Raw genomic sequence first — 12,255 nt, forward strand, 5'->3', positions numbered from 1 at the left:
TAAAAATTGCAATTTTTGTCTGTTCTGAAAGTAAAAAGTAAAAAAAAAAAAAAAATAATTAAATTTTTGTTGCCTTAAAAACTATTTTGCAGTTTTGAGGTTATGTTAAAACCTCTTGTCTCCTTAAATAGTATTATGTTTCAAATACAAAAATTATTAGTTAAAATACAGTTTATTTAATTCAAATAAAAATTATTTTTGTCAAGTAAAAATATATTTATTTGAAATAATTGGAAATTTTTGAAATAATATATAGTCAAGTAACCAATTTTATTTGAATCAAGTAAATTTTTTTTCCGTGTATTTAATCATAATGAAAAAAAATTAGATTAAACGATAAATTCAAGAAAAAAAATTTTAATGACCTTTCCTCATGATTTGAGTCACAGTACTTAGTATGTATAGTAGTAGCAGCAGCTTCTGCTATATATACAGGAAGTATTCCACGATTAAGACATGTAAGTTGATAATGAATTCTAGTCTGATACATATCTTGTTGCACTTTATCGTTGATGATAATAATCTTCCGTATAAAAAAGAAACTGTAACTTATTCTTTTTCTTTTATCAGGTTATAATATATACGCAAAATATGTAAACCTAATTTTAATATTGATTATAATCATTTGGGACGCATGATTATGTTCTAAAAATCATTAGTTAGAATTTTCATTTTATGGAATTTTAATTGTCATAATTAATTTTGAGTCGAATTTTCATTTGTTCGAATTATTATTTGATTGAATTTCTATTTAACCGATTTTTCACACTACAGAATTTTCACTTAACCGAAAAATTATTTAACAGAATTTCTAATTGGTAGAATTTTCATTTGTATCCAAAATTGCAAATGGCCGAACAAACAATCGATTTTGGCGCGATTTTTAAAATCAACCAATCACAATTTTATGGATAATTTTTGATTGGTTGATTTTAAAAATCGCGCCAAAATCGATTATTTGTTCGGTCATTTGCAATTTCGGACAAATGAAAATTCTATCAATTAGAAATTCTGTTAAATGATTTTTCGGTTAAGTAAAAATTCTGTAGTATAAAAAATCGTTTATATGGAAATTATATCAAATAATAATTCGAACAAATGAAAATTCTATGCAAAGGATATTCTACCTAATAAAAATTCTTTAAAATGCCTATTATGTTAAATGGAAATTCGAACAAATAAAAATTCTGTGAAGTAAATTTTCGGCTATATAAAAATTGTGTAATACAGAAAATCGTTTTGATGAAAATTCTGCAAAATAGTAATTCGAACAAATTAAAATTCGACTCAAAAATAATGATGACAAATGAAATTCCATAAAATGAAAATTTTACTCGAAATCCATCAGCAAATATTATTTTTTTTTATTTTTCGAAATAGTAGAAAATAAATAAAAAAATTATTTATTAAAATAAATAAATAAAAATAATAAAAAGTAAAAATATACACTGAGAAAAAAAATTTAGTGTTTGCAACAAAATTGTTTGATTATAGGCAATTTTGGTTCTTGTAACCAAATTTTGGTTGGCTGAAACAAAGTCGTAGAGTTATCTCAACCAAACATTTGGTTAGGCCAATAAAATTATTTGGTTGAACACTTTTAAATTCCAACCAAAATTTGGTTACAACAAAATAATTTGGTTAACACAACAACAAATTTTTTGGTTGACTCAAACAAATAGTTTGGTTGCTTAAATACCAACAAAAAATTTTTTGTTGGCCCAACCAAATTTTGGTTGCTCTGACTAAACATTTTTCTCAGTGTATAGAAATATATAAAAATTATATGAAATAGAAATTTACTTGTACCGCCTGATGGTGCATAAGTATTGTTAGAATGCTATTTAGAACTTCTCTTTCTCTCGACACTACATATATATACATGGGAATGTTTTTAGTAAAAATTTGATGGCATCCCTTCGTTCAAAATCGTTTTGCATTATATACGATCTCCGTTTATCGCTGCGTCGTAACTTATGTACCACCCGTTATCTGCCGGCTTATTATGCATGTTATCGTCTTTGCCTCGACGAGGGAAAAGTCATAAATTTAACGTCTTCGCACGAGGAAGAGACTATACGAATGCTCGAAACCAAATCAATCCTCGAGATTATTTACAATTGTCATGGTCCATTGACTCCATTTGTCTAGCTTTTTAAGTAAGGAAAAAAAAATTTTTTTTTCTACTCAACTATTAACTATACTTTTTTTTCTATATTGCTCAAATTGTATATATGACCGTATCGCTACGAAGGGAAAAAAATACTTATGAGAATTTTTTAACTATACATTGAAAAAAAATTATTTGCTTCTCTTTCTTGACTATTATCAGAATGTAGATAACTTCATTGATATGAAGAAAAAGTAGATAAAGAAAATTTGTTTAAATCTCCTAGTAATATAATTATACACTGAGAAAACGATATTTTTAGTAGAACCATATATTTAATTCAATAATACAATTTTGTTGACAAAATATATTTTATTTAAACTTTAAATTTTGTTTGATTCAAAGTTAGTATATATTTTTGATAATATGCAATTAAATCTTTTAATTTTTTATGTTGAAAATCATGACAAAATCTTATTGACATAAAATTAGGCTCTGTCACTTGTGACGTCAGAGCGTTTCGAGATGAGACTTTGGAGGCGCATGATTTTTCCCAAAAATTAAAAAGGTCGAAAATTTAATTGATCGAATTAAATTAAGTCGATATTTTATTTGAACGAAATTCTAAATGATCGATATTTAAAGTGGCCGATATTTTATTAAGTCAATATTTTATTTTATCGAAATTCTAAATGATAGACATTTATAAAGGTCGACATTTTATTCAGTCGATTTTTTATTCGGTCGAAATTTTAGCTATACGAGTTTTCTTTCTATGTAGTTTGTCGGTAAAGTACATTGAAATTTTGCGGAAAATTTGAAATTTTTGATGTAAATAATAATAACAACATAGAGAGGAAACTCGTATAGCTAAAAAAAATGTCGAGCTTTTAAAATATCGACCAAATTAAATTTCGATGGATCTAAAATTCGATGCTTCTAAATTTCTATCATTTAGAATATCGAACAAATAAAATATCGACCACTTTAAATGTGGATCATTTAGAATATCGATCAAACAAAATATCGAACTAATAAAATTTCGAAAATATCGACTTAAAGTAATTCGATCAATTAAAATTTCGAATTTTTTAATTTTTGGGAAAAATCATGCGCCTCAGACTTTGTAGGCCTGGAGGGACAAGAAAGCAGACGACACATTTTAATCTTATGGAGAAATAAATTTGATGTCACTTTTATTGAATTTACTTAAATCTTAGTCACTTAAAATGCTTATTGGTTTGAAAAAATAGTCTAATGTATAGTCTACTAATTAAATGTGTTATACATTTGATGCAGTTGCATGGCAATATTTTCAGGATTTTCGATTAAATACATTTTAGTGAGGTTAGGAACATTTGTTTACATATTTATTATTTTATACTATTTGCGTTGATTTCCATTTAAAATATGTTCTTCACATATTTTAAATATAATATGTACAAAATATCGTTTTATTATGCATTTAAAATAAAAAAAATTTACTTTGTAAACAAACACTCCTAACCTTACTAATTCAAATTTATTGACAAATCTTGGAATATACACATGTAACTGGTTCACATGCATAACACATTTGATTAATAAAGCACATTTTATTGTTACTTCAAGCCAACAAGCATTTCAAGTGATTAAGATTTGAGTAAATTTAATATAAGTGATTTCAAATTTATTTTTCCATAAGATTATTACATGTCGTCTGCTTTGTTGTCCCTCCAGACCTCTGACGTCATATTTTGATCTCGAAATATATCGATGAAGTGACAGAGCCTAATAATCAGTGGAACATCCGAATTGTAACACTTTTCAGGGAATACGGTAGCTTTTTTTCGATACAGGGCGGTGAACTAGAAGAGTACAGAAAAGCAGGGTGAGGCAGGTGTAAAAATATAAATATATTGCATATTTCAAACGTTCTACTGGATTTCCATTGAAAATTTATATTCTACATTTTATTAAGAAGAAAATTTATTTGAATTAAAGAAATTTTTTTTGAAACTAAGAAGCTTTTTTTGTTTCATAAAAAATGTTATTTTGAATGAAAGAAAACAAATCTGAGCAATTAAATCATAGAAATCTTTTCTCTATGTGTGTATATATTTAAATTAAGAACTCTTTTTTTTCTAAGTGTACAGAATTAAAAATTATACTATAAATTATACTATAATTAAAAATTATATTATATATATATATATATGTACACTAATGGAAATTAATCAAAGAACAATCAACAATAAATGCCTTTATTTGTCTTGTGAAGATTTTTAAGAATCTCATATTTATATATACATGTTTGATGATGATGATTCGCATTCCACAGGTCCTCAAACATCAATGAGACCCTGTCTCTTTTTCTATATACACCCATATTTTATCAAGTACTCTCTTTTGCATTCGACGACGTGATTTCCTGTTCGCTCTCATTCTGCCACTCTTGCCATTTGCTGAGTAATATCTAACTGCTAATCGATTCGCGTCATCGGTTAATAAATCTCTTAGAACTTCATTTTTCCAAAGACTTGTCTGAATACTAATCTAGAACGTAGCTTTCCATGCGACCTTTGTAAAGCGTTTCTATAATCATTTCAATTCTTGTCACTTTATATATTTTAATTCAAAAAATTAAATATATTCAATTTTATTTTGATTTGATTTTTTTTTGAATTTTCACGTAACTTGGTATGGAGGGATTTTCGCAATCGCTGATTATAAATCTAAAGTTAGGTTTTAAAAATTCAAAATAGCGGACCCAATATAGCGGAAATTTTATCAAAAAATTTTTTTTTGAATTTTTAAAATCTAACTTTAGATTTGTAATTAGCGACCCCGAAAACCCCTAGATACCAAGATACGTAAAAATTCGAAAAAAAAATTTAATTCGTTCGCCATATTGGATCCGCCATTTTGAATTTTGAAAATTTGACTTCATATTCTTATGGAAGATTTAACTGCGCATATTATCAAGAATATACTAACTTTGAATCAAACTAAATTTATGTTTAAATAAAATATATTTTTTAAACAAAAATGTATTACATATTTAATTAAAATTAATAATGGTTGAATTAAAAATATCATTGTCTACACAGAAAATTAAAAGGCATTAAAATAAGCTGCAACGCTTATTATTTTAATCCAATTTTGCTTATTTTAGTCCATTTTGGTATTAAAATAAGCAAAATTGGATTAAAATAATAAGCGTTGCAGCTTATTTTAATGACTTTTAATTTTCTGTGTCAGTACCCTAAATTTACCCTTATATTTAATTTAGATCTCTATAAATGACTCGCCCATATGCGAATTTCAAAAATTGATAGTTTAAAATATATTAATTTCACTAGACTGAAGACAGCTATTTTTTTCTAAATAGAGATGGATTTTAATTGCCTTCTCACAGTCACTTAATTTTTTCCTAATTTGATAGATAGTTTGACTGCTATACTGGCAGTTAATTTAATCAGCCATAAACATTGCCTTCATGCTTTAACATGCTGAAATATAATCACGGAAGCATTAGTTTCCACATTAAAATGTTTTCTATCCCACCCGTAAGTTTCGTGCGTTAAATTCAAAAAAGAAAATCTTTCATTCTCGACATGTAACATGTATACTATATATATATATATATATATATATAAAATACTAAATTCTGAAGCTTATATTTTTCAGGCTATACATTATAAACTTTATGTGTAGTGATAAAATTAAAATTTATATATCTATTTACCTTTATCTTGTGAGCCACATTTTGTATATATATATATATTGAAGATTTATTTAATGTTTTTTTTGTATAATATTAGTGTGAAATTATATCATAAATGAAGCCTAATGTTCCGTTTTAAAATACATGGTGTGGTGAAGTTTTCAACTTTAACGATCAACGATTAAAAAAAATGAACATTTTTCAATTGAAAAATGATATTGTTTGTTAAAAAAATATTGTTTTTGTTAAAAATTGTTCTCTCTAAATCTGAATCAGTAGAAATTTTACTAATTCAATCAGTACTTTTCGTTTTAACTGAAGTTTCAGTTATTTTTTGAAATTTACTAATAAAATTAGTGAATATCAATAGAAAATAACTTATGTAAATCAGTAATTTGTATATAACATAACTTTTAAAATTAACTGTTAAATCGGTACATTTTGCGGCCGCTGCCATATATTTATAATACTGATTCAATCAGTAATTGATATTTTACTAATTGAATCAGTAAATTTCTACTAATTATCAAAAGCTCAATTCTCGCTATGTCAATTAGTAGATTTCTACTGCTAATCAGTGAAATATGACTGATTCAGATTTAGATGAGTGTTTATTCATTGGTAAAATTTCACTAATTCAAATTAATTTAAAAAATTTTACTTATTTTATTATTCGACATTATGGAATTCGATCTTTTCGAGATTTAAGCCAAAATAAGTTGATTCATTGTAAACCGTTGGAAAGTGAAAAAAAAAAATTGAAACTTAGAATTTTAATTTTTTAAATAACTCGAACTTCATAGAGAATGAAAAGACGCAACTTTTTTTTCAGAAGTTTTTCTGTATGTCGAGTATTATAGAAAATAAAAGTATAAAAACTGAAAAAAATTTCGAACTTTTAAAACATAAATCGTCATAACTTGGACAAATATTAACGGATTGACTTGCAATTTGATATGTAAACGCGTTTAGGTCTAAGAAAGCCGTCCATAACCTCACTTTCTTAATTTCGGTGAAAAAAAATTTTCTAGGGAATCGATTTTAAATTTGGCAGAATTTTAAAAAAGTGGACTTAGCTAAATTTTTAAGTATGAGAGAATTTCTATTTCACCGATAATACATTTGACCGAAATTTCACTTAGCCGAATTTTCATTCGATAGAATTATTAAAACGTCGAATTTCTATTTGATCGAATTTTCACATAACCAATCATACACTCGAGAGAAACATTTCAGCGGGAGTTTTGAAATCGACCAATCAAAAATTATCAAAAAAAAAAAAAAAAAAAATTCTGATTAGTTGATTTTAAAACTCCCGTTAAAATGTTCTACCGAGTGTATGATCGGATATATGAAAGTTCGATTAAATAGAAATTCGCGATGTTTTAACAATTCTATTGAATGAAAATTCAGATAAGTGAAACTTAGGTCAAATAAAGTATCGGTAAAATAGAAATTCTCTGAAATAAAAATTTAGTCAATTAGAATTTCTGTTAAATGACAATTCTATTAAGTAAAAATTAGATCAAATAGAAATTTAATTGAAAAAAATTTTTTTTTTATTATTATTACAGCTTTGATAAAAAGTGATCCATATTGTAGACGAGACTCTCCTCTATACAAATATAAGAGACAGATTGAAATCGGTAGAGTTGACTTAATAAAATTAAATATAATTCGATGTAAGTCTTTTAACTTTAATTAATTGAAGAGTCCACATGAAGTACAAAGTAGAGGATGGATTTTTAGGTTAATTAATGATACCCGTTCTTTTCTAGTCGAACCCACACACCAATGTGGGTGTATATATAATACTTTGATATAGTTTTATTTCTATATTTGAAATTAGAACTTATTGGAGAGACTCATGGTCAGGTTCATATTTTTGTTTTAAATCATGATTTGCAAAATACGTTCATTTTCCCAGGTGGCAGGTAATATTATATGAAAGATTCGTAATATTACACGGTAATATTAAGATAATATTATTTTTAATATTGGGGTAATATTACTTTTAATATTAAGGTAATATTATATTTAATATTGAAGTAATGTTGAGGTAGTATTGAAGTAATGTTGAGGTAATATTGAGGTAATATTACACGGTAATATTATAAGTAATATTACATTTAATATTCAGGTAATATTACACGTAATATTGTGTTAATAATTATGATAAAAGCAAATGTCTGTCACGTGAATATGTGGGCGATATCTAACCAATCAGGGCATGCCGATTCCTTTTATTAGCCAATCAGCTCCGATTTATGACATAAAATATACTTGACAAAGAATAAAGTCTTCTTTGTTATAATATACAAATATCTTTTATTATATTAAAATCATAATTCCGAAATTTTGTCGGAATTTTCGAATTTTTGTTTTTTTTCTCTATTTTTTAACCGTTTCTTTTTATATCGCTATGTCTCATAGATTTCATGGAAATCTATCAGAAAAATCGTCATAATAATGGGTTTTTATCCCAATACGTTTTTTATTCGAATTTCACGGTTTTCGTGGACAATTTCGAAATACAAAACAAACATTTTAATATAATAGAAGATATTTGAAATATTTTGAAATAACGATAACTTTTAAAAAAGTTGTAAATCCAGATGTTGATTACATGAACATTTTGCTTCCTCTTTACGATCAGCAAAAAAATTTGCTTCCTCGTGGAGAAAGCATTAACATTCAAATAAACATACATAAATAATATAATAATATAAACATTTGAGTACCTATATACATTTGAGTTAAATTAAAAGAATTAATGGAAGTTAAAAAACCAAAAATTCACATTTTAGCTGATATTTCTAAAAATTAATGAAAAATAATATATAATTTATAATTATTTACAATTATATCGATTTGTTTCAAAATGCAAGGAACACTATTATTTTATATTTAAACTTGAATTTAAATAAATACAAAAATTTTCAGCTAAAATGTGAATTTTTTATTTTTTAACTTTCATTAATTTATTAAATTTACCTCAAAATGTAAACTTTATATATACTAATCGATTCGTTTTCATGCAAGGATTACAATTAATTATTTTCAATACCAAAATTCAGAAGGCAGCGCTACAAATAATCAGCAGCGCCTTTCAAGTAACATATTATTTGAAAAAATTAATTAATATCACAAATCATATTTTTATTTAATGTAAATATTTTTAATAAAGAAACAAAGGCAGACAAAAAATTATAACAGCATATTTATAATAGAATATAATAATAAAATATCTATTATTATGTTATTATTATATAAAAAGTAAAAACAAACATCGGTTGTAAATATTTTTTACATTTTTATATTTATTTCTTAACCGTTACATTAAACGTAAAAACGTAACGAAATTCTATAAATTCAGTACGTATCATATGGTTAAACTTCACCCGAGCGAGGAATACGTCGCTAGTATATATGTAATATCTTATTTTCTAAATCTGTGCAGAAAATTAATAATAATTTCGTGAAATTTATATTCTATGATTGGTTCACTGCTATTCTCTCTAAATCTGAATTAGTAAAAATGTTTACTAATTTGAATTAGTGACTCACTTTTTGTTTCTGAATTAGTAAAATTTTACTAATTATTAGTAACTTTTACTAACAATTAGTAAAATTTAACTAATTCTAAAGCAAAAAGTGAGTCACTAATTTCAATTAGTAAAAATTTTTATTAATTCAGATTTAGAGAGTTGACTTATTTTTAATTTTTAAATTAATTTATTAATAATTTGAAAAAATTTATTTGATGATTTTTTAAACTGAAAGGTCTTTATCAAAATCACATATATTATTTCTACAGCGAATAGTTTTTTTTAATACAAAATTATATAATTATTTAAATATTCAATTATTTAATAATATATTTGAATCTAGTATGCGATTCATTATATTAATAAGTCTATTGTATTTCCATCTAATATACTCAGATTACTCAAGTGCAGACAAGATCCGTATCAAATAGTAATTAGGCACTTAATGAGACTAATTAATCATTAAGTTTGTCTACCTTATATGCAGATATTCAATGTGTGTTGATATTGATGTAAGATAATTCTATACAATATTAATTTCCTTTTACTTGTATGTGTGTAAATTTTTCTATAATTTCATTGACTTTGAAATTTAAAAAAAAAAATTCAATTAGAGTAAAAATATTTTTTAAGCTTATATTATTTTAAAAAAATAAAAATGAGAAGAATATTGTTATGATGATTCTTAAAACTGCGCGGTATATTGAGAAATTTAAGCATGATACATTGGAAGAGGATTAACCTTTCCACATACATAAATTCCAGAACTAATATATACGGTGCACAGAGAATTGCACTAATATGTATATATATATATATATATATATAAGGTTGATGTCAGGAAAATTTATTGTAACAACTCAGTATATATAACCTTTGATGAGATATTATTATTTTTTTTATATAAGAAAAGGGTTCTTTTAAGAAATGTTGGTATTGTTAATCGACTCTTTTGGATATATGATCTTAAACTATATTCACATCAGTTAGAAAGTTTTTTTCAACAATTTTATATACAATTAATTTAAATGTATCAAATTAATACTAAAAATATTAAAATGATCTAAATTTTTATATCAAATTGATAGTTTACCGCACAACCGGGGCTATTCCACTCACCCTAAGGGGCTATTATACTCAGCGCCAGTTTTTAATTAATTTTTTAAGAGAAAAGTAGCAAAAAAATTAAAAAACCAGGCTTTTTTGGGTAATTGTACTTAACTTCTTAAAATGAATTATTTTTCGAAAATTAAAAAAAAATAAACAGAAATATATCTATAAATTATAAGATTTCACAGAGTACAACATAACCTCAAAATAGTAACTTTCTATGTTTTTCAAGTTAATTTTGTAACTTTTTCTCCTAAATATATATTTTTTTATTTAAATTCTGAATTTTGGTGAAGCACTGAGTAAAAAAAAACGATATCGAATTAGTAAAATTTGACTGATATAAAAATAAAAAAATTAAGTCATAAATTCAAATTAGTTAAAAATTTTACTAATTTTAATTTAGAGAGTATCACAGTTAATTTGAAAGTATCAAACTGATGCAAATTTTTATATTAAATTGATACTTTTCAACAAATTCTGATTTAAAAATAAAATCTTTCTATTTTTTTCTTTAATTTTTTTTATTTCTTTTTCTTCATTCGCGATTATTCAATCTCCTATTACGAATTTCGTTTAAATATATTGGATAAAAATTTTCCTATCTATAAAATTAACACGACATTATATTTATATCGACATTATTCAGTTTTAAATCTTTTATATATCTGTATTTTATTTCTGAAAATCAAATTATTCTATTGGAATTATCAAATTACTTTTAGCACCGTATTCTTTTACAATCTCTAATTGATTCTTATCTTCGTGTTGAATCACCGCAATTTTATGCTTTAAAGAATATCTATACGTACAGAAGAAAATATATATATATATATAAAATGAGCACTTAAACTGATGTTCGGTAATATGTTGTATGATCAGCTTAGAGTTTCTAACGAAGCTGTTATATTGCAAAAAGAAAAAGGAAAGCAAAAGAGATTAAACTTTTAAGGATGTGTGAAAGAGAGAAAGAAAAAGGTATAGGATTCCTGGACGTTTCTAAATTGCTGTATAACTTTTGAAAAGAGACAAGTACATATATACATGTATAGCAAATTCTGTATGTACCTATATATATATATATATATATATATATATATATATATATATATAGGGTCAGCCGGGGTAAATCCGAACGCTTTTAGTAAGTTTCAACAATAACATAAGTTTTTTCTTTTAAAAGACAATACTTCCGGTATTCTGGTGCATAAAGTTGTTACTTTACTTCCATAGAACAATTTTATGGGGTAGCAAAAACTGTTGATAAATTACAATCGCAGGAAACTTAGCGTTCTTATTTACCTCGATACTTTGCAACTTTCCTAAAATATCGGGGTAAATACGAACGCCACTGTATTTCAGAAATATCTTAGGGAAAATAAATTTAAAGTATTGCAATTGTTAAACTTATATAAAAACTCAAAAAAAATACGATAATAAACCTATTATGTAATAATGCATCATATATAAATACAAAAATCAAACAGGTTAAAAATTAAAATGCATTACACAATTGAAACCTTCAATAACTTTATCAAATCATAACGGATTTTTGCAAAACTTGCTACAGAAAGTATTTTGGAGTGATTGAATGTAAATACAAAAATAAAAGTCAAATTTTTTAAATTCAAAATGGCGTACTTTCCTAAAACTTATTTTTAAAAATGATCAAATTTGCTAACCCTGAAACCCCCCGAGTAACAATTTTCGAGCGAATCCAATGAATTTTTTAATTCTCGTCCGCCATTTTGAATTTTGAAAAACTGACTTCAAATTGGTAA

General features: G+C 25.0%; 1 protein-coding gene across 2 annotated transcripts in view; it reads left to right on the plus strand.

Annotated features, from left to right (window-relative positions):
* Positions 1 to 12,255, plus strand: part of LOC127286305 (protein N-terminal asparagine amidohydrolase) — a 119,034-nt gene that overhangs the window by 59,688 nt on the left and 47,091 nt on the right. The gene's annotated exons all lie outside the window — the stretch shown is intronic.

The sequence above is a fragment of the Leptopilina boulardi genome, unplaced genomic scaffold (assembly GCF_019393585.1).
Source record: "Leptopilina boulardi isolate dan_hultmark-lab unplaced genomic scaffold, ZJU_Lbou_2.1 LbouV2_121, whole genome shotgun sequence".
In the NCBI taxonomy this organism is placed as follows: Eukaryota; Metazoa; Arthropoda; class Insecta; order Hymenoptera; family Figitidae; genus Leptopilina; species Leptopilina boulardi.